General features: G+C 38.4%; 1 long non-coding RNA gene across 7 annotated transcripts in view; it reads left to right on the top strand.

Annotated features, from left to right (window-relative positions):
• Positions 1 to 24,450, top strand: part of LOC143644593 (uncharacterized) — a 369,167-nt gene that overhangs the window by 319,232 nt on the left and 25,485 nt on the right. For all 7 annotated transcript variants that reach the window (XR_013156775.1, XR_013156779.1, XR_013156774.1 and 4 more), the window contains 3 exons: positions 21,696 to 21,809; positions 23,365 to 23,437; positions 24,172 to 24,261. This is a non-coding gene — a long non-coding RNA (uncharacterized LOC143644593). The remainder of the gene's footprint in view (positions 1 to 21,695; positions 21,810 to 23,364; positions 23,438 to 24,171; positions 24,262 to 24,450) is intronic.

Raw genomic sequence — 24,450 nt, 5'->3', positions numbered from 1 at the left:
TATATTCACAGCACATGAAGGCAAGGACACAAATGACATTTGTACAACAATGTTTATAGTAGCATTATTTGTCATCAGTAAGAGATGGAAGCAGCCCAAATGTCAAGCAATGAATAAAAGCTAAAGAGCTGCGGTATATGTATACAATGGAATATTTATAGAACTGTAAGACAGAATAAAGTCATGGAGCATGTGACAATGTGTATGGACCTTGAGGACATTATGCTTAGTGAAATTAGCCAGAAATAAAAGAACAAATACTGTATGGCTTCACTAATATGAATTAACATTAATGAGTGAACTCGGTTATCAGGAGACAGAAATAGGGTAGTGATTGGGCAATGGGTGCTGAAGGAATACAAATTGTGCAACAGGACTGATTGTAAAAATTAAAAAATGGATAGCATAATGCTACCTGATTGTAGCAGAATAATATAAGTACACTGAATGAAGCTGAATGTGAGTATGATAGAGGAAGAATGGCTGGTGGCACGTATGAAACCAGAAGGAAAGATAGAGGATAAAGACAGAGATGGTATAATTTAGGAATACCTAGAGTGGACAATGATGGTGATTAGATGTACAAGTTAAAAAACGTTTTTGCATGAGGAAGAACAAATAAATGTCAATATTGCAGGTGCTGAAAATAGATAGTATATGGGGAAAAGTACAGTCAATGCAAGCTAGGGTCTATAGTCAACAATAACATTGTAATATGCCTCCACTGAATGTAATAAAGGCATTATGTCAAAACTAAATGTAAACAAGCAGGGGGCATGGGAAAAGGGTATGGATTCTTTGTGAAAGAAAAGGAAATGTCTTCAGATTGCGTATGGTGGTGAAGACGTGTCTATACACTTAGGTTGGATTGTACATGTGAATAAAACTGTTTAAAAATGAACAGAGAGAAACAAGTCCTAGAGAAAATGCACAGAAAGAGATGTACCTATTCACGGTCAGTAGGGAAACTGAGAGGTGCAGCCCCTTGAAGAGTAGTGTAGTGGTTCCACAGGAAGATAGGGATGGGTTTGCAATATGATCCTGAAACCTGGTTGCTCAGTTTATACCTGGAGGAACTGAGTGTGGGGACTTGAATGGACATTTATACACAGGTGTTTACCGGCAGTGTTCTTGATCCACAATGAATGGTGGTAACCTAAGGGTACAACAACTGAGGAACGTGGTGTATACATACAATGGACTACTAAATGGTTGCAAGAAGGAATGAAGTTGTGAGGCAGGCAACTAGGTGAATGAACCTTAAGAACTGCATGTTGAATGAAATGGCAGGAACAAAAAGACAAATATTATCATGCCTCAATTATGTGGACTAACTATCATATAAAAACTTAGTGAATTAAAGTTGAGAGCAAGGGTTATTAGGTTGAGGCCTATTGTAAAGGGTCTTAGATTGGAAACTCTTACAGTAGTCACATATATTCAGGAGGTGTCATTGTTAATTCTAAATTCTCAGATAATGAGATGTTTGTATATAACGTGGTTGTTCCAGAAACTTTGGGTATTTATGTAACATCTGAGACTCAGGGTTAGAGCTCTGAAGCTATGAAAGGCAGCAGTACCTCATATAGGAACTGTTTAAAAAGTTGAAAAAGGGATCAGACTTCAAGTAGAGATATGAGTGAAGCTAATCTGGATAGGACTAAGGTGTATCAGAATACAGGTTAAAAGATGGTATCGTCCATATTTTAAAACTTCAACTTCCAAGTGAGACCAAAGGGAGAGATGTTTGTTGATTGCAAAATTTATATTTTGGGTAGTGCATTTCCTAATTTAACTTGTATGGTCAGTTTAGTTGAACACCATACGTACATGGAATCTTGAATAGGGTGTGAGATTTTATTGGTTTGCCGAGGTCAATGTGATGTCCCAATAAATCCCAGAGTAATTTGGGCAGCTAATAAAGAAGTATTTGCAAAGTCCCCTTGGGGAAGTGGGAGAAAGGAGGAAATACTTAACTTCCTCATTTGGAGAATTTCTAATAATCTCACAAGCAGTGGGGACAACAAAATCGATATGGCAAGGCCTCGATCTTGGGGTTTGAAACTTATTCCTACGAAGGATAAGCAAAGCCTACTTAAAATTAGGCCTAAGAGTCACCCCTAAAGAACCTCTTTTGTTGCTCACATGTGGCCTCTCTCTCTAAGCCAACTCGGCAGGTGAACTCACTGCCCTCCCTCTTACGTGAGACACGTCTCCCAAATCTCCCTGGCAATGTGTGACAGAAATCAAAGTATTGAGAAAGCCTTCTTGACCAAAAGGGGAAAGAGAGAAATGAGACAAACTAAAGTTTCAGTGGCTGAGAGATTACAAACAGAGTTGAGAGGTTATCCTGGAAGTTATTCTTATTAAGTTATTATATAGATATCCCTTTTTAGTTTATGGTGTATTGGAGTGTGTTTAAGGGAAGTACCTGAAATATTTGAGCTGTGTTCCAGTTTTACAATGTGATTGTGTAACTGTGAAAACCTTGTGTCTGATGCTCCTTTTATCCAGGGGATAGACAGATGAATTAAAAAATGTATAAAAAATCAATAATAGGGGAAACAAAGGATAAAATAAATTGGGTAGATGGAAATGCTAGTGGTCAATGAGAGGGAGGAGTAAGGTATATGGTCTGTATGAGTTTTTTCTTTTTATTTCATTTTCTGAAGTGATACAAATGTTCTAAAAAATGATCATTGTGATGAATGCACAGCTACGTGATGATACTATGAGCCAATGATTGTACACTATGTAAGGAATGTATGTGTGTGAAGATTTCTCAATAAAAATATTAAAAAGGAAGAATAACCAAGATTCAAGGAAAAGGATATATGTAATATAAAGTAATAGCTGCCATTTGTTAAGGCTCCATTATGTGACATAATGCTAAACCACTGTTTATACATTGCCTTGTTTGTGCTTAACATCAACCCTATTTTGCAAAGGAGAAAACTAAAGTTCAGATAAGTTAAATAGCTAGTACATTATCTCATTCTGCTAAGTGGGAAAGCTGGGACTTGAATCCTGGTCTGTGTGACTCACCACTGCAGTTCAGCCTTCAAAAGAGGGTCAGAATATGAATGTGGGAATGGGGACAACTTCTGTCACAGGAATTGAATGTGTTGGGAAGACAGATAACCAGTGCAAAGGGTGTATACCTCAGGGCCAATAAAAAATATCAACTGTAAGTATTGTGTAAGTTCAGAGAAGGGCAGTTCAATATGGGCTAGACTATTCAGAGAAAATAAGGCTCTCTGGAGGAAGGAGCTCTAAGTGGGACCTCGATAACCTATTACCTGTGCTAGCTAGCACATATTGTGAATTTAGATCCTGTGCTTTGAATGTTATATTTCATTATCACAGCAATTCTATGTGGTAGGTGTGATTGAGATCTTATCAGATAATGGCATCAAGGTTTACAAAGGTTAAGTTACTAGCTCAAGTTTGCACAATCAATTTTTGGCCCATCTGGGCTCCAAATCCTGGTGGTCTGAATGCGGCACCATGGTGTAGTAGAAGTGCTGTCTTCAGAAGATGAGTGGTACTTAGGGAGATTAGAATAACATTTGGCAGAGTAATGAGTGGTGTGTGTGTGTGTGTGTAAACTGTCTGTGTTTGTGTATATGTGTATAAGATTGGGAATGAGCAAGAGATACTGTTTAGAAATAAAAATAGTTCAGGACAAAGTTGGAAAGAGGGGTAGTAAAACAAATTTAGATTCCTGTGAAGGGGCAGCTTTGAGTATATAAAGAGGCTTGCCGTGAACATTTGTTATTTTGCTTAGCCAAGGCCCATTAACTGTTCATTTGGGAACAACACTATTTTGTTTCTTAAGAACCACCTCGATTTCCTCTATTCTTGGAGCCTGTAGCCTGGTTGAGATTTAAGGAGATGACCCATGCTTGGACAATAAGAGCCCAGAACTCTCTAGGATATGGTTATTAGTTGACATAGAGGTCCACTACCCGTCATTCAGACCACTGAACATAGGACTCCCTTCTATTGGAATTGAACAGGACGGAATACAGGCCTGGGATAGTTGGCAACCATTGTGATAGCACATGGAATCTGGGTATAAAGCCAACCTGGAGAAGAGCTGAACTGGGAGAAGATGAGAATGATGTTCAGAGGATATTGCTTTAGCCCCAGGATGATGCCAGGAGTGAAACTAGTTCGGCCTTGGACTTTTCAGTTACATAAACCAATAAGGCCCTGTTAGTAATGAAGCCTGCTTGAATTAAAGTTTTCTGTTATTGACCATAGAAAAAAATCTTGACATATCTTAACATTTTTTTTATGTACAAATTTGCTGAAACTTTTACTCAAAGAGTCTACTTTATGACATAGTCCAATTCAACTCAAAGAGTCTGCTTTATGACATAGTTGGGGATTGTAGAGTTCAAAATCACTGACTTTGAAGTGAGTAGACCTGAGTTCAAGTCTTGGCTCTATTGCTTTATTCAATAATTTAGATATTGATTTAGTCATTCAAAAATATTAGTTGAATAGTTCTCTGTATGCTAGGAATGCATTCCACTTCAGCATATGATATGAAAAACCTGAAGTTATTAGCCATGTGATTTGGGTTAAGTTACTTTACCTGTCTAAGCCACAATCACTTCACTTGTAAAATGGTAATAAAAAGTAAAATCACCTCATCATAAATGAAAATGAATGAATGATATTTAGAGTGATATTTCACCTTTTGGAGATAGAACATTATTTAGGAAAAGGTGTCTATCTTGCAGGGGATGATTGGGAAATAGAGATACATCTGTCCTGGAGTATATACACTACCCTGCTTGCAAGGACCTACCTCAGAGGAACCCTCAAGGTCATTTTCAAGTACACACTATTAATGAAAATACAATATAGGCTGCTGTTATATAAGATCCCAAATTACACTGGATTAAGCAAAAAGAGTAATGGCCTCTTTCTCACAGAGCTGTCCAGAAGGCCACTTAGTGTCAGTATGGCAGCTCAAAGGTGTCAAGGACCTGGATTTTTTTTTTCTCATTACTCTCCCACCTCTAGCGCATCCTCATGGCCAGAGCTGACTTATGGCCATTCCAACATTCCTGTCCTCATGAAGAGAAGAAGGGAGAAGGGGAGAGAACCCTCCTTTCCCGTTGAGGGCATAATCTGGAATTTGGAAAACTTCCATTATTTTTTACCTCATTGGGCAGAACCTAGTTATGTGGCTACACCTAGGTACAAGGGAGCCTGGAAAAAGTAGTCTTTACCTGGGTGGCCCTGTGCCAAACTAAAAATACAGTTATTATTGAAGAAAGGGAGAATAAATATTGGGGTGGGGGTGCACCCAGCCTACTCTGCCACATTTATTACCCCATATCAGAAAGAAGTATCTGCACATTCATTAGCTCCAAATCTGCTCTTGGTTCTGGGTTTCAGCCATTCCTCATGCAGCCAAATGGGCCTGGTTCCATCTGGCCAATGCTATAAATCCTCTTCACTTTGCAGAGAGCACTTTCATGCATTTGAAGCACAGAAAGCTAGGCCATTGCCTTTTCCTGGGTGCACGTGTGTGTGTCCAAAGTCATTCTTCCACAGAAGCCTACCTCTTTACGAATAACAGGCCCACTTATACTTTATTTTAGATTCTGCCTTATTTCATAATTTTTTTTAAGGAAACTCTTTTTCTCTCATGCAAGAAAATCTAATTATGCAGTGACAGCAGTTGGCTGACTCGGGCACAACACAACATGTCAATTTTCAGTTGCTTACACGGTCTCACAGAAACTGTTAGAAATTGTTTTGAAATCTGGCATACATTTCAGTCATGTTAATTCCTACAACTGTGCCAAACTTGATGAAATTTGGCTCCTCCACATGCCAGGGAAGCTGGGGAATAGGGAAAGACAAGTATTTTTTTCCTGGCAGTGACATCATCTCCTCTTCTTCCCCTACGATGAACAATGTCCTCAACAAGCCAAGAAGTAATATAATTTTATATTTACTATAATGTATGACAAAATGACTGCAAGACACTGGAGCTGTGCTACAAAACGATTGAAGAAATACAGATGGCATAATATATATTTTTTCCAACAGATTTGTGCCAGATGTGTGAATATTGATAATTTCTCTGGGGCTCAACTCAAGGCACAATATAGATTTCTGTTTGATGGGGGAATGAGAGAGTGAGAATTCATCCCAGTGATGGTATTTACAGGAAATGTTTTGCCTCTTTTTCCAAATCTGTCAAAGCAGGACTAGAAATCCCAAATTTCCAAATAAGCCTCAGAGTCACTCTTTGTTCTGGACCCAGTTTTTATCTCCCCAGTAATTGACAGGATGGAAAATTCATTTGTGAAAACACACGGTGGAATTCTAAATGTGAATCTCAACTGACTGAACCAATCTTTGTGCATCAATTCAAGGCATGAGTCATAGAAAAATCTCAGAAAAGACTCTTAAAAAAGTATACATTTTATCATATAGTCTCTTCCTTATTATCTTAGTAATAAAAATATTTAAGAGAATGATCAATTTTAGAATTTGTAGTTGGAACATTTAGGGGAGAAAAAAGATATTTCCAAAGCTTTCCTGAATTTTTATTTTATTTTTTTCTGGTATACTACTATGCCTGAACCCGTTTTAAGATATGATTCTGGGAGGGAGCAAGGAAATTTTAATGAAGTTCAATTTCCTAATTCAACTTTGACATATATATTTTTAAAATCAGACAGAATCACTGGAAAGATTTTGAAAAGAAACAAGGATATTTGTTGCTCCTAGAGGGATTAAGACTTGATCATATAATTGAGCAAGTCAATTAGAAAATCGGAATAAAGGTTTTTTTGTATTTATACTTTGCTCTTCCATGAAATGTTTGAAATAATTGGAGGAAGATATGTATCATGCAAAAACAAAAAAACAATAGAGAAAGAAGAGAGGGGGAAAAAGAGGCTAGATCAAGGATTAGGAAAGGATAAATGTAAATTGCAAACAACCGGGTGGTGTGATGGTGGCCCAGTGGCAGAGTTCTCGCCTGCCATGCCTGAGACCCAGGTTCAATTCCCGGTGCCTGCCCGTGAAACAAACAAACAAACAAACAAAACTACTGGCAAATTAGAAACAAGTGTGGGAATGCCGACTTGCCATAGTGGAACTTAAATTTGGCTTTGAGTATCTAGGCAGCCAGAACAAAAATGGAGATGATCACTTACACAATTTTCTTTATCAGAAAGAAGGGAATACATCAGTTTCCTCAAGGAAGAAAATCTATTTGTGATATTAGATTATAATAGGGTTCTCAGCTGAGGGTTATATTACTTCTTCACAGGCACATGTGGTAGTGCTGGAAAAATTTTTGATAGTCACGACTGGGGGCAGGATCTGCTACTGGCATCTAGTGGGTAGAGACCAGGAAATATCCTAGGCGTACACAGGACAGTCCCCTACATCAAAGAAGTACCTGGCCCTAAATGTTAATATTCACAGGTTAAGAAACCCTGGGTTATAAAATCAGTTTTTCATGTGGATGTTCAAGCTTTCCCAGTAATATTCCCATAACACGTGGCTTTGGAACAAGATAGATTAGAGCTGAAACCATGTTCCGCTGCTTCCCAGTTGTGTAACTTTTGGAAAGTTATTTAACCTCTCTAAGTCTCAGTTTCCTTGAGATAATGATATAAATCTTACAGAGTTATTATAAGGATTAGGAAGAATAATGTTTGTAGAACATCTAGCACAGTACTTGGCACATGGCGACAGCTCAATGAATGTTAACCATTAAGATGATCCCACAGGCAGAGTAGTTTGCCCTAAAATGTTCCCTGAAGATTAGGACAGACTGTGGGATGAAGCTCTAAAATAAGTTGTTTAACTTAAGAAAGCCTAGACATCTAGATGAAATGCATATAAAGACCCGTTCAGAAATACCACTAGCATGAAATTTGAGGCTGAACTCTCTGATAAGAGCTCAGAATACTCTTACTTGGCGCTTTTGGTTGAGTGCTGCACCACATTCTCTAAAAATCAAATGAACAGGTAGTAGAAGGACTTGCTAAATGCCTGTGGCACGGTACTTTGGCCAGTCACCAAGGTGTTCATGTGAACAGTCTTCAACGGATTCATTGTCTAATACAAAAAACACCGAGCCAAAAAGAGTTCTGTTTTGTGGAAATATTTTCAGTGGTTACTACTTCATAATTTAGGAAATCACTTGTGAGAAAAGCCCCAAAGAAATCTGGAATTCCAAAGTGTGAACAAAAATTAAATAGTTTTGCTATTATTTTAAGTTATAGTCTCACAATAAATCACTTTATTCATTAAGATATTGCTAGCTGCTGGCACCAATTTTAACATTTCCATGGCTTAACATGGTAGAAGTGTATTTTCATATATGCGTCAGACCAATCAGTGTTTGTGTTCAAGGTTAGCATATGACTTGCTTTACTCTAAGAAGTGGTTTGGGATCCCAGATTCCTTCTAGCTGATGATTCCATCATTCACTACCTCAGTCCTCAGTTTGTAGCAAGAAAGGAGGAAAGGAGGCAGTGGAGAAGGCCTGTTGGTTCTATAAAGCCCTTCTCTGTAAGTGACTTGTTATTTCTGTTCTCATTTCCTAGGGCAAAACCCATCATCTGGCCATAACTGAACATGAGGCTGGTAAATGGAGCCCTGGCTAGACAGATGCCACTGCATGGAGAGGAGAGCAAATTTTGTTAGACAATATATTCTGCCACTACTACAAGATACTAGCATGGTTTTGTTCATCAACTTCTGCTTGGCAAAGCATTTCCATTTTGAAAGCAAAGATAAAATAACCATGTCTAGAAATCATCCATAAGATTTAGTTCAGCCCTTTCCTTTTCAACAGTAGGAAAAATGTAAAAAGTGGACATGTGACAAGTTTGATAGACTGGTAAAACTCTAAAAAGGCCATTATTCAAATATTTATGGATCCTTTTAGCTAATGGATTCAAATTTATAATGCTGCACTTGTCAACAAGATAATTTTGCAAAAACATTAAAGGCTGAGCAGTTTGGTCCCTTCTAACCCTGAGGCCTCTCTTTGCTACAGCAAATGAGCAGTCGTTCTCAATAAAAATGAATACCCCTGTTCTCTGTGTTCTTCTGAGACCCATTTTATGTGGTGTGGCAGCTGCTAAGTTGGGTTTATGGGAGAATATGGAAAGTGATGAGATATCAACGGCTAACCTAAGACATCCATTTTATCAAAAGTAGACAAAGGCAATATACTGTTGCCATAAATACCTTGAACTAGAGAAAGGTTATTATAGTAGGACCTGAATAGTGGTTCACTATATGAGGCAATGCCCCTCCTCCTCTAGGGTATCCAAGGGTGATATTAAGGAGTATCATACCAAAATTTTGGTATTGAGGTGTTTGCAAAAGAGAAGGCATGCTGTATTACTTGGCCATAAGCCAATACTAGCAGGGTTAAATAGTATATAGAAAAATAAAACTTGTAGAAAGGTTTTTTATGTGAACATGTATGTTTGGGAATATTTTATATTTGGTTTAGCTAAAATGTAGTGATTCCATAGAATTAAATAAACTTGTCTCAGAGAGTATATTTGGATACGCAAGACTGGTAAAGGGGAAGAGACACTATAGTTATGGTGTTCTGGTAACCACCAGAGGGAAAGGGAAACCAAGAAGAAGTTTGTGAAGAGTTTGTTCGGGGACCATAGAATAAAATTGTTTATGTAGTGAGAAGGCTGGGTAGGTCTTGGGTCTTCAGAAATATTATGAAGCTTCATACTTGAGAGCTTCTCAAGTGTAGTACCTGCCATTGTGCACTGGAAGGACAACCAAGACAAATAACCCAAGTTCTTGGAGACCTGTGCTGACTGGCCAATTCTGGCTAGCAACACTGTCAGTGAAACCCAGTGTAGAGAGAAACTTTCTCCCAGGAACTTCCTTGAGCAGCCCTATGTTACTGGAGAATGTGGTGGTAATGATATATTCTCCATGCTCCCTTATTACTGAAGAGGGTATGACAGGAGTCAAAATGTAGCTATTAGGAGCATTGGCTTTGGAGACAAGTTTCCGTGAATGCATCCTGAGTCTGCTTGTGACTGACCATATCATCAAGATAAGTCATTTCCCCTCCTCACACCTTCAGTTCTAAAAATTTGTTTAAAAAAATAACTAGAGGTGGCAGATTGCTATATAACTGTGTACATGTTTGTTGGGATGGCTGTCCCATATTTTGTATATTGGAATAAAAATTTCTATAAATTATCTTAACAAAGTAAATATCCTATATTAAGTTCCACTTCTAAGTCGTGTGGCTTCTGTCTTGGAAACTTTGCCTTTAGACGATTACTTAAGACAGGAGCCATGGGGCTTTAAGAAAGGGAAAGGAGAAGGTGTGTAAGATCTGGATCTTGTTGTCTCTAGCCATCAGTAAGCTTTTTTCTTTCCTTGGTGTCAGTAGGAAGACTTCATTTTCATAACATACTATTCTTGATACTTTCTTTAAAGACACTTCATTAAAGGTTCTCTTAGGAGGTATTTACCTGGGACCTGGGAGGCTAAGGCACTCAGGTTCTGGCTCTTCAGTGGATTTTAACTGTGTGACCTTTGGCAAGTCACTTAACCTCTCTGTGCTTCACAGTCTCCCTCTCTTATAAAATGGGAGTAAACCTACCTCACAGGGTTGTTGTGGGGATTAATTATAATGTCTGTAAAGCATTTAAAGTTCTTGAAGAAGGCGTTATATAAATACAAAATAATATCTATTAAAGTTGGTTTATTTGTGAAAAAAAAAAATAACTAGAACCACTCCTTCCTCTTCAAAGAGCACAAATGGCAAGAGGAATTAATTCAGCAGTAGGATAGTGGAAAACTCAGTGTCCAACAAAAAGGGAATATTAAGTACCCATCTGATGAGATATTCTACAACCATTTAAATCCTGTTTACAAAAGATTTTAATAATGTTGATAGATTTTATATTATAATATTAAATGAAATAAGCATACCATAAAATTGTGTAGGCAGCATGAATATAATTATGTAAAAATGTTACACATAAAGAAGATTTTTCAAGACTTTTTGTTAACAGGGCAGATTTAGCTGATGTGTGAAAGTCTCCCATCCCACTTCAAACACATAGGAAGGCCAGGCAAGTTATATATTTTAAATACATAGCTAAACTTGAAAGCAATAAGGGAAAATCCCTAGGAACATTCTTTAAGCAAAATGTTTATTCAGTGCCAAAGGTGAAAAGTAACTGAACCTGAATGCCCCACAGGGGGACTGAAAAGACTCTAAAGCCGGGGTTTTAAAGGCAAGGTGGGGATGGAAGATGTAGTCTCAGGTTTACATGGTGGACAGGGAGCTGGAATTAAGCATCTTGCCCAAAGTTGAAAGCCACTACTCAGTGAACAGAATTGAAAACCTCCCCCCACTTTCTAGGATCACTTCAGGAAAGCATATTATTTGCCCAGGATCATGGATGCAAAGATCCAACCATAAGAAATCTGAATCCCAAGCTTGTATGGTGCATGGATGTAGGGCCTGTGATCATATTCCCTATAGAGTGGGAGAGCCTAAAGCCCCCAAATTAACAGAAAATTTGTCTAACATTACATCCCTGCAAAGCCACATGTGAATCCACCCCAGAGAGGTGTCCATGACCCAAGGCACAAGGAACTCTCACAAGAAAACAGCTTCAGATGAACTCGGAGTGAGAAATCACAAACCACACAAGGCAGTGAACCATCATGAAAGAGTCAACACACAAAAGTGACAGAATTTGTTCCCCAATAGCTACCGAAAGAGTACAAAGAAAGAGGTTTTAAATAATATTTGAAAGTATTAAAAGTGAAGAAGCCACATACAGAATTTACAGTAAAAGTTTAAGGAATTATGAAAAAAGAATGCTTAATTGATAAAAATAAAACCTAACAGAAATTCTAGAAATTACACATGACTATATATAATCATTATATTCATTATCTGAGGCTATATAATAAACTACCCCCAAATTGGGTGGCTTTAAACAATAAACATTTAACATCTCATAGTTTCTGTGGGTCAAGAACTTGGATGTGGCTTAGCTGAGTGGTTCAAGTTCAGGTTCTCTCATGAGGTTGCAATCACGATGTTGGCTGGACCCACATCCCCTTCTGAGACAGCACGTTCAGATGGCTGGCAAGTGGGTTCCAAGTCATTTGTGGGAGGCCTCAGGGTCGTTCACCTGGGCCTCTCGACAAGTCTGGAGTGTCTTCCTAACTTGGAGGCCTACTTCCCCCAGAGTGAGCAATCCAAATGAAAAGGACAGAAGCAGCAATCCTGTGCATGACTTAGCCTCAGAAGTTGCACACAGTTATTCCTCAACTGCCTTCCTGTAGAAGTTGAGGAATAATGGTGAATTATTATGAGAATTAGATTTCATCTTCTGAAGGGAGGATTGTTGAAGGATTTGTAGACATTTTAAATACACCACCATTACTGAAATAGAAGATGTTAGCAATAGCAGTGGTTATCTGTGTTTCCCAAAATTTCCACAATGAAAATATTTTAACTTTTATAATGGGAGATAATAAAATGCATATAAAGAAGGAAATTGTTTGATGGCAAGATTGGGCCACATAATGATAATAAAATAATTTTAAACATTTGTGGGTACTTAACTCTGTGCCAGGCAATGTTCAGGTGCCTTAATCAATTAATTCATTTAATCACCCCCATCACAACTCTATGAGGTAGGCACTATTTTTATCCTTGTTTCAAAAAAGGAGAAAATAAAGCACAATTTGTAAATACAACTTGGAAAGAGCCATTATCTTTTCTATTTCTGGAGTCTTGGGCATAAAACTTTTGTCAGACATCAAGGTTTATAAAGCCTCTCACAAAGCATTTAATGGTGTGTCCAACAGTTAATGATGTCACAGTTCTGCTTTCTGTTTTTTATAAGGCTATTTGTTGTCGTTTCCTTTGTGGAATAATAAAGTTCAGGTGCACTCTTGGGATGGTGTTAAGTATCATCAGCCCAATGTGTTAGAGCAGCCCAAAAGGCCATTGAGAATGTGTAATATATTTATAAGGGCTCCTGGCCAAGTCCAGTCTTTCAGGGATTAAACATATTGGAATTCACAAAACAATTGGTAACTCTTTATTTCTCTAAAAAGGCAGAATCATTTCAAAGCAACTATGCTGCATTGGAGAGGAATCCTTTTCCTTCTTGTGCTGTTCACTACCAAAATGAACCATCCTTGTCTTCCTGTTCTCTGAGTCTAGTGCCAATGCCATTTCATTGGTATCTAATTTTCATCTAAGGATTAGGTGTGAAAAGGAAACTAACCATTTAGTTCTTGAGCATATGCCTACTGAGCTTCTTCCATGTACCTGGCATTGTGCTAGGCAGTGGATATGTGGCAGAAATAGGCAAGTATAACCAGGGAAAATACTGATGCCAATTATTAATGAGTAGTATATATGTAAATATATAGTACAACCTTCAGCTATAAAGACAATCCATGATATACTAAGTATACTTCTGTGAGACTAAGAAGAATGTTTTTTGACCTGTGGGTGAGGTGAAACAACCAGAAAAAATTGGGAGTAGAATTTTACTCTCATTTTTTGCTATTTTGTTTGTTCTTTACTAATTATACCCCTTTTGCACTCCTTCTCTTGTGACGATGAGAAAGCATGTTTACTGATATGTGATAATCTGAAATTTTAGTGTTAAAAAGGAGATTCACAATATTATATAGAGTACAAACACATTAGAATATTTAAAATTATCATTTGGGGTGAGAGCAATTGTTAGAATTTCTAAATTTTCTTCCTCAGAGTTTTCTGTGTTCCAAATTTTTTTTTAAAGAAAACCTATTCCCCACTTTCTTTTAACTGAAATAAGCATGCTGTTAAATGCATGCTAGGTGGCATGCTTAGGGTTCTATCTTTTTGGATAAAAGGATTTGGTTGGAGAAGTTTTGCATGTTCTAAGGATGATTGCCTATGACTCCAGGACAGATGATGTGCAAGAATCAACAGCAAATTGAGCATTTCATTGAATTGTAATTTAAAACAGAAGTTGGGTCAATGCAAAGGATGGAGAGAGGATGGATGATGGAATCTACTAGAGAAAAGTCAAATGTTTGACATATTGAAAAACCATTGTGTGAGTTCAGAGAGTGGTCATGCAATGGAGAGAAGTTTGAATAGGGAACTTAATAAATAAGTAATGACCACTGAGGCTTTAGACAGTTTCATATTTTAAGAGATATTTATGAACTATTGCAGGACTTGGAACAATTCTCCACTTCACTCTTCCCTTCTCATTACAGCCGAAGGGAAGAAATGAGGTCTTAAGAAAATTGCAGACATGCTTAGAACCACATTGGATCTGTTCATTAAAAGTGAATATAGGATTTAGGACAAGTTTATACTGAAAAGTTCATTTTTATCTCTACCTCCAATAACTGCTTCACAAAGTGTCCTGAAGACAGCTCAGTGTCTTGCACTGACTTGCAGTGCCTTTTCATAGGGAAGTTATGTTAGGCATTTAAATGAGAATTCCACACACCCGAACACCAAAAACTTCTGTTTCAGGATTCCAAGTTATTTATTAAAGAGAAAAAAGGTAAATGAAGCTTATTGCTATTACTATATTTGTGTGTCTTGTTTCATTTTGTTTATTTTTAAATTACGGCTTGTTGACAGCCATCCTGAAGTTTCTTAGAGTGCACAACTATTAAATTCCACTATTTCTGTATCCATGCATCATTTAAGACCTCTAAAAGTACAATCTACAAATATATTTAAGAGTCTGGGGGTGGTGACTGCAGATACCTGAGCATACACTTATATGCATTTTGTATGTGAGATGAAATTATGTAACAAATTTTAAGAGTATGGACCTTAAGGTCAAGAAAGAACTAGTCTCCTCCCAAGAGGAGGAGATATTGTGCAAGAATCTTACCTTCTCCCAGCCTCACTTGCCCTATCTGTAAAATGCCAATAGCAATTACTTCCACATTGAATTGTTGCCAGCATTAAACAAAAAAAGGTATATAAATTACTTTGATGTTACCTGGCACATAGTAAACATTCAATGAATATTCTGTGATGTGAGTCAACTTTATAAAAATATATACCAACACAAACAAATGTTTATTATTATGAAAATAACCATAAGATCTGTTATTTTAAGTTTATTCTAATTCTAAAGCAAGCAAATCATTTGTCAATATTTATATTTCATAAGCATGATCCCCCATCCACAACAGATTTCTCTTCCTACATTTCTTTGAACCCATTTTATAGAATGACCATTATTTTTCCTATTTCCCTGACACATGATTCATATTCCATGTTGGGGAAGGCAAGAGGAGTCCAGGATGAAAATGACTTTCTTTCTCAGATCTGGAAAGAGAATTTGCCTAAAACAGGTGTGCCAACATCCACCTCTGCCCCAGCCTATTGCAGTGCATGCATCCCTAATCCCTCTTCCTGGGTGTTTGAGACACTTGTATTTCATGATCAGTTATCTGCAGACAGGTGTCTTAGAGAAGTGCCTTGGCTTGAAATTGTCTGTTCTATCATCCTGTCTATGGAATAGTACACAAAAAGATTGTTGAAGAGGCACACACACTTTTCTTTAAGAAAATTAGGTTTTCTTTGAAAGGTGTTCTCAGTCTTCCCCATGACAAGTGTGACTCCTAAAAGACACCAAGTCTTCCAAGATAAGTGAGTTCATTCAGTGATAAATATGGGTCACCTCTGAGCATCTGCTGGACCACCTGTGAATTAAGTTTGCCTGAGCTCAAGTTTTGCAGAGTGAGGAAGATCAATGCCCACCTGCACACCCTACTGTGTTGGTACTCCAGGCCCACTAAAATTGAGGTGGTCCTACAATAGGAAAATCTCAGTGGTATCTCTCTTCCTATGATGGTTTTAAAGGCAAGTGTTTTGATGTATAGATTCTGAAAGATCAAATATGACTTGGACCTTTGGAAAAATTTCCAAGCCAATTAAATTTCCATTGATCTTCAACCATAAGATTCCAATCTGTTAGCAGAACCAGTTCAATATATGCAGTTTTACAGGAAGTTAGCTTCTGCCCTAAGGAGGCCTTATTAGAAGCAAGGAGGCAATTAGGGTTTTCAGACCCTTCAATTTAAATGGGAACTCCCATATTCATGTTAGGATTGTGTGGGATATTTTACTTGCTGTGTAAAATGTGAATGGGTAAGGGAACAAGAGCTTAAGTAATAACAGGAATGAGTTCTTTAAAATAAGGGGAGTAAAGAGAAGTTCTTAGAAGGGAGGTTTTGATCTAAGACAGAAGGGTATAAAGGGTGAAACAAGTGAACAAAGATATTTCACTCTAAGTTGAGAGGAAGGAAGAATAAAGAAGGGGTGTTTAGGAGTAGGGCATTATTGTGTGTAAATAGTAAGAGAATTGACTGATCACTTATGTGCTGGTTTGAAAGGATGTATGTCCCCTAGAAAAGCCATGTTTTAATCAAAATCCCATTTCATAAAGGCAGAGTAATCCCTATTCAATACTGTGTGTTTGAAACTGTAATCAGATCATCTCCCTGGAAGATGTGATTTAATCAAGAGTAGTTGTCAAACTGGATTAGATGACGACATGTCTCCATCCATTTGGGTGGGTCTTGATTAGTTTCTGGAGTTCTATAAAAGAGGAAACATTTTGGAGAATGAAGGAGATTCAGAGAGAGCAAAACAGAACGACATAGCCACGAGAAGCAGAGTCCACCAGCCAGCAACGTTTGGAGATGAAGAAGGAAAATGCCTCCTGGGGAGCTTCACTAAACAGGAAGCCAGGAGAAGAAGCTAGCAGATGATGCCGTATTCACCATGTGCCCTTCCAGATGAGAGAGGAACCATGACCGTGTTCACCATGTGCCTTTCCAGATGAGAGAGAAACTCTGACTGTGTTCGCTATGTGCCCTTCCACTTGAGAAAGAAACCCTGAACTTCATCGGCCTTCTTGAACCAAGGTACCTTTCCCTGGATGCCTGTGATTGGACGTTTTTATAGACTTGTTTAATTGGGACATTTTCTCAGCCTTAAAATTGTAAACTAGCAACTTATTAAATTCCCCTTGTTAAAAACCATTCTGTTTCTGGTATATTGCATTCCAGCAGCTAGAAAGCTAGAATAACTTACTACTTGCTACATACTGTGCTAAGTGCTCACATACCTGATTTCTAATTTAATGATCATGAAACCCATGACAGAATTAGTACAGAGTAGTAGTTTGGAACGCAAGCTCAAAGACAGCCTGAGTTTACATTCTGATGTTACAACTTGTTAATGGGACAATTTGTTAACATTGTTAAGCCTCAGTTTTTACTCAGAAATTAGTATCTGTCCCTCATAGAGATATTGAGATGATTACATGAAATGATGGATGAAAAACACTTAGTTTGGCTTATAATAAGTTCTCAACAAATGCTAACTAGGATAAAAATAATTATCACAGCTTTACAGATGAGGAAACTGAGGCTCAGGAAAGTTAAATCACTCGTTCAAGGCTGTATAGCTCATTGGTGGCAGGTCCAGGACTTGATCGTGTGTAATGCAAAAGCTTATGTATTTCACCTTACATGACTAGGGGATGACGGTAGAGTTAGGAGGTGTGATCAGTTCTTAACTTCTGTATCTTAGGACTAGCCAACCTGAATGTGAGTGTGCTGCCATTGGTCCGTGGGTTAATGAATAGAGAAAAGACTAACAATAAATGCAGTAAATTCTCACTAGTCCCATTCTGAAACTTTAAAATCTAAGTTATTCTTAACAGTGGTCCTATAACAGATTGCATTTCCCTTGACCCCAGAGACACGTTAATTTGTAGACAATTAAAGGTATAACTGTTATAAAGTGATTCAAGAACTTGAGGAATAGAAATAGTCACTCCTTTTTAATTAGTTTCAGTGAATTACTTTAAGTTCCATAAACCCACAAAACTAGAAAATTTGGTATGTTTTTTGTGATCCTCTCCAACTTCTTACTCTGCCTTCAGTGCCCACAGGGATTGTTCCTGAGTCCCAGGGGCAGTATTCATTTCAGAGATTCACTTTTGCTTTCGAAAGTAAGTTGGAGAGAGAAAGGGTGGATTTGAGAATCTCAGGTTCAGATGCTGCTGTCTTTGGTGCTTCCACATGGTGTCGCTGTTGAGAACTGGTCCTTTGCAGCCTATGTGGTTTTGCCCATTGCTATAAGAATGCTTTTTTGCTGCTTAAGATCTAAACTTCAACCAGAACGACATGGTAAACATAGAATCCCATGTTTTAAGCTCTTTTGGCTTTCACTTGTGTGCTCAATGACTGACTGTAAAGCACTGAGCTGTGCTGGAACAGCAGCATCTGAGGTCTCTTCAGTATAACCATATAGTGTGGCAGGATCAGTTTCCCCCACAGACCACTAGGGACTGTGCTGATTCTGGGTGAGTCTTTCTCTTTTGCTGAACCATATTTGGGGCCTGTAGGTGTCCTTTTCTGACAAGAGAATTTAGACAGGAACATCTCAGTCAATCAGAGAGGGTATGAAAATAATGCATCTTAAATAGAATAGGTCATGGACTCCAGCCTTTTCTTTGAACCAGGCATCTTGACCCCTACATAAATTTACCACCTCTTCTCCAGTAACTAGTTCTGATGCCACAGGGTATTGGGAGGGACCATCCCACGAGGCTTGTGGCATCCTTCCTTCTGGGAAAATCAGTGTCTGCTGGACTTTCTTTGCATAACTAAGAGTTACTGGAGAGCCAGTAGTGCTTCTCAGAGCAAAAAAAAAATCTCTGGTGAGTTGTCCACTGTGTCTTCATAACAGCTTTTCAGGCAGAAAAAAAATAAGGCACCACCTCATTGGCCCTCTGCTGTGCAACTATTCATATTTTCTAAACCAAAAGTCAAGGTTCAGCGTGACTAATGGGACTCAATCTTTAGAACCTTTGAGCATATCTAGACTGTACTTCAAGTCTGTGTGACCAGCACCCAAGTCACTGATAGTTCAATCAGGAAGGACTAATTTTTTTTTTTTTATTGGTACATTGTATTTTTTTTTTTTGTGGTTCTTTATTCTTTTTTTTTTTAATTAATTAACGGGAAAAAAAGAAATTAACCCAACCTTTAGAAATCATACCATTCTACATATGCAATCAGTAATTCTTAACATCATCACATAGATGCATAATCATTGTTTCTTAGTACATTTGCATTGGTTTAGAGGAACTAGCAACACAACAGAAAAAGATATAGAATGTTAATATAGAGAAAAGAAATAAAAGTAATAATAATAGTAAAAAAAAAAAAAAACCTATAGCTCAGATGCAGCTTCATTCAGTGTTTTAACATGATTACTTTACACTTAGGTATTATTGTGCTGTCCATTTTTGAGTTTTTGTATCTAGTCCTGTTGCACAGTCTGTATCCCTTCAGCTCCAATTACCCATTATTTTACCCTGTTTCTAACTCCTGCTGGACTCTGTTACCAATGACATATTCCAAGTTTATTCTCGAATGTCCGTTCACATCAGTGGGACCATACAGTATTTGTCCTTTAGTTTTTGGCTGGACTCACTCAGCATAATGTTCTCTAGGTCCATCCATGTTATTACATGCTTCATAAGTTTATCTTGTCTTAAAGCTGCATAGTATTCCATCGTATGTATATACCACAGTTTGTTTAGCCATTCTTCTGTTGATGGACATTTTGGCTGTTTCCATCTCTTTGCAATTGTAAATAATGCTGCTATAAACATTGGTGTGCAAATGTCCGTTTGTATCTTTGCCCTTAAGTCCTTTGAGTAGATACCTAGCAATGGTATTGCTGGGTCATATGGCAATTCTATATTCAGCTTTTTGAGGAACCGCCAAACTGCCTTCCACAGTGGTTGCACCATTTGACATTCCCACCAACAGTGGATAAGTGTGCCTCTTTCACCGCATCCTCTCCAGCACTTGTCATTTTCTGTTTTGTTGATAATGGCCATTCTGGTGGGTGTGAGATGATATCTCATTGTGGTTTTGATTTGCATTTCTCTAATGGCCAGGGACATTGAGCATCTCTTCATGTGCCTCTTGGCCATCCGTATTTCCTCTTCTGGTAGGTGTCTGTTCAAGTCTTTTTCCCATTTTGTAATTGGGTTGGCTGTCTTTTTGTTGTTGAGTTGGACAATCTCTTTATAAATTCTGGATACTAGACCTTTATCTGATATGTCATTTCCAAATATTATTTCCCATTGTGTCTTTCTACTTTCTTGATTAAGTTCTTTGATGCAGGGAAGGAATAATTTTAATGGCCCTTCTTCCCCACAGTCCGCAAGGAGACTGGATTTCAGAAAGCTTGGAACTGGTGGAGTATAATTAAGAGTTGGCTGTGCAGTGGATAGTGAAGTGCTAAATCATTTATTCAAAGAATATTCATAGTAGCCCCTATTCTCAGGGTGTTTGTAATCTAAACATTAAGCAACTTTAAGAAAAAGTACCTACAACTTACAGTATGTGAAATGCTATAACAGAAATGGATAGAGTGCTGGAGGAGTGAATAACATGTAGGAAGGGAGAGTGATCAGGGCAGGCATCTCCAAGGATGGGCTTAGTAGCTGAGACCTGAAGACAGAGGAGGGACCAGTTATGCCAGTGGTTCTCAACCTGGGACACTTGGCAATGTCTAGACATTTTTTGGGGACATGGGGGAGGTTGCTACTGGCATCTAGTGGATCAAGGCTAAGGACGATGCTGGACACCTTACAACGCACTGAAGAGCCCCCCGCAACAGAGAATAATCGACTCCATATGTCAACAGAACCGAGGCTGAGAGACCCTGAGGTAGACTTCAAAGCTAGAGGGATGTTCCAACCACATGGCAAGAGTACACTTTTGTAGGCAAGAAATAACAAGAGGAATATAGCCTCTGAAATAGCACAGTTTGTTCAAACTGATAATTCTGGGGTTTACCATCAGGGAAGCTCTGGGGCTGTGTTTGGAGAGAGGTCAGGGCAAGTTGGGTAAAGCAGGAGAGTCAGTGGCATGTGGCTAGATTGTGTGTGGGTAAAGGAAAGGAGCAAGGCTGACCAGGTATAGGCAAGGTGGGAATCGTGATGAACTGGCAAGGGCTCCAGTCCTCAGATTCTGTAGGTCGTGGCCATGAAGAAACTCTGATATGGGCTTGTTAAATATTCTAAATCTTAAAGCAAAGCCTGAAATTTTATAATTTTAACATTTTAATTAAGCTTAATGCTGTGTATGCTAAGAAAAAATTAAAAACAGCTGTAGGCTAATTTTTGACCTGTAGATATTAAGTTTGCAACATCTGGGTTAAAGATACAGGGGATTGACTAATTTCCTCATTTATAAATGGAGATATTTGGGCAATATGATTTCTCAAGTTCTTACCAATTCCATGTTCTATGATTGCATAAAGGGCAGACCACCCAGACCATCCTAGATTATAGGTCATTGATTAGCCACATTTTAAAGTTAGAGAGATTCTTTCCTTCCATCCCATTTCTTCCCCAAGCTCATGCACTAGTCAATCGCAATCATGCCATTGCCAAGATTCACTTAAACAAGATGGAAAGAAAAGACAAAAATTCTCCTTAATCCCGGTTGATGTGTGACTTTGCTTAGCACTTTGAATATTATTAAGTGTTTGAATTTCTTCCTGTGTCTTTTTCAGTGAGATGACTGTCTTTCTGTTTTTTTGACAGCCTCTGCAGGACCAAATTGACAGCTCTTTAAAGGCGGCTGACGAAAAGCAGCATTAATTAAGTCATTGCCGGACTGTAATTGTGTTAAGAAGTAAAAATCTAATATAAGAAAAGGTTAGTGAGTCCTCTCTTGTGTCAGATTTCCTACTCCCTATGAATATTAATGTCCCTAATGAAGACAATCTTTGCCTCATCAAGCCGTTGTTCTGCATTCAGGTGCCAAATCCCCGTGCCATTGATTTGTTTTTAAAGAACAAATATGTCAGGAGAGAGTGACTGTCCTGTTTCTTATCAACATCATAGAGGATGCTTTTGTATTCCTGGGCAGAGTTTATAGATTTTGTGTGCGTGTACAAGCTCCTGCACGGGGGAAGGGAAGAAATAATAACATGCAGGCACGGTAAGTGAGTTACAGTAACTTAATATCAGTGTTGCGTTTGATTGCATTAGCTCCTTTTCTGTGTGTGTGAACAATATTCATATATTAGCAGGGTTACGAGCAGTGGTTTTAATGATAAAATAGGAATTCTTTCCAGAAAAGAGAAAGGCTTGCAGCTTAAGCATTGAAATGAGCGCAGTGAGAGAATCTGATCATCCTTTGCTGATGACCCACCTTCTCCTCTGATCGAGCAGATAATGATGATGCTGGTGAGCGATAGGTTGGAAGCCCTGAGGAACCCAGCTGCATAGAGGAGCGTTGTGTGTGTCTCTCTCCTCCTTTCCTCTCATTATTTACTCCCACCTCCTCCAAATGAAGAGAAAATCTCACGTCTCTTCTCCAGAATTCTTGGCCAACAACTGGAGCAGCTCTTCTTTCTGTCATTTTGATCCCTCTGTTCTAGTCCAGGATATCCTGCCCCATGCATAGAGTTGGCATGGTCAATTTTGTTTCATTGATGAGGGCTTGATTCTGAGTCAGTTAATTGGGCAATACACCTCAGTGATTAGGACCTGTTAGGACTGTCTTGAGCTGGAAGTGACAAAGAAACACTGAGTGTCTCAGTCATGAGAGTTATTTCTCAAATACACCAGTCAAGGTTGGCATATTTTTTCCATGACATCAAGGACCCTAAGGTCCCTCTAACTTTCTACTCAGCATCTCTAGATGCTGTTGTCCTCATGATCTAAGATGACTGTTGGAACTCTGGCCATCACATACACTTTCAGAGTGGTAAAAGGGCAACTTTACATCTCACAAGAAAGAAGCAGGCCAAAATTTACTGTGAATCCACATGTACTAGGTAATTTGCCTATGTTATTTCATTTCAATTTTACTTCAGTATATGGCACAAGTCTCACTGTCTGTATTAACTTTCTATTGATGCATAACAAGTCCCTGCAAACTTAGCAGCTCAACAACACACATTTATTATCTCAGTTTCCATGGGTCAAGGGTCTAGGTATACATTACCTAGGTCCTCTGCTCAGTGTCTCACCAGTCTGAAATTTAGGCTTCAGTAGAAGCTGGGGTTCTCATCTGAGGCTCCTGGTTTTCTTACAAGCATACCATTTGTTGGCAGGGTTAATTTTCTTATGGCTGTATGACTGAGATCTCCATTTTCTTGCTAGCCGTCAATCAGGAACTGCTCTCAGCTCCTAGAGATGCCAGAGTTTCTTGCCAAGTGATCCCCAGAGGCCACTCACAATATGGCAGCTTTCTTTCTTCCAGGCCAGCAGGAAAATATCTTTCTGATGTTACACCTTCTTTTAAAGGCTGCTCTGATTAGACCAAGCCCACCCAGGTCAGTCTACTTTTTTATTTATTCAAAGTCAACTGATGAGTAACCCAACCACAGGATGATAGACCATCCTATTCACAGATTCCATCCATACTGCAGGGGAAGAGATTATATAGGTTGTGTAACAGCAGGCATCAGGTATCCAAAGAGCCATCCTACAATCCTGTCTACCACACTGTACCTCTTTTACACATATGGAAACTGAGAATTAGAAAGACTAAGAAGCTTAACCAAGCTAGTAAGTGGAGTAGTCAAGGATTGTATCTGCATCTTATGACTCTAAATACAATGACTTGTTTCTAGATAAGACTACCGCTACTCACTGTCAACATATCTAGAATGGTTAATTGTGCCCTTGTTTTGGTGCAATGTCCTTTAATCAACTGTCTTTCAGATGCAAAATATTCATTAATTCATTCAAGAAGTATTTACTGAGAGTTTCGTATATGCTAAGCCCTAGGGAGGAGAGACTCTGGCATGAGGCAGTTTAGAAAGCAGTTAAAAGACACTGGATCTCCTCCGAGCCAGAGGTTCTGCCGCAAACTAGGGAAGTGACCTTCTGCAACTCACTTAACCTCAGTTTCTTCATCTGTAAGATGGATATGATAAAATTAATGTTTGCTTCATAGAATTGTAAAAATATATAATACTCAATCATTTCTTGTGTCATTATTATGAAATATTTGTGTCCAAGTTGTCAATTTTTTATTGTAAATTTTTTTTTTTTGCATGGGCAGGCACTGGAATCCAACCTAGGTCTCCGGCATGGCAGTCAAGAACTTTGCCTGCTGAGCCACCGTGGCCCACCCTACTGTAAGTTTTTTGAGGTAAGGGGAAGGATCTGGATGTTTTCTATTATGCCATCAAGCCCTTTCCCCAAACACCAAGACATGTCAGAAAATTAATTCTCCTTAATGAGGATGCTGATTGCACATTTCTGCCATGAGGCAGATTTTCCCCATCTTAACACACACGCCTGGGCATTTGGAATAGAAGGGGAAAAATGCACATTTTAC

The sequence above is a fragment of the Tamandua tetradactyla genome, chromosome 1, assembly GCF_023851605.1.
Source record: "Tamandua tetradactyla isolate mTamTet1 chromosome 1, mTamTet1.pri, whole genome shotgun sequence".
In the NCBI taxonomy this organism is placed as follows: domain Eukaryota; kingdom Metazoa; phylum Chordata; class Mammalia; order Pilosa; family Myrmecophagidae; genus Tamandua; species Tamandua tetradactyla.
Note: the sequence above shows the minus strand (reverse complement) of the source record. Positions and strands in the feature narration are given on the sequence as shown.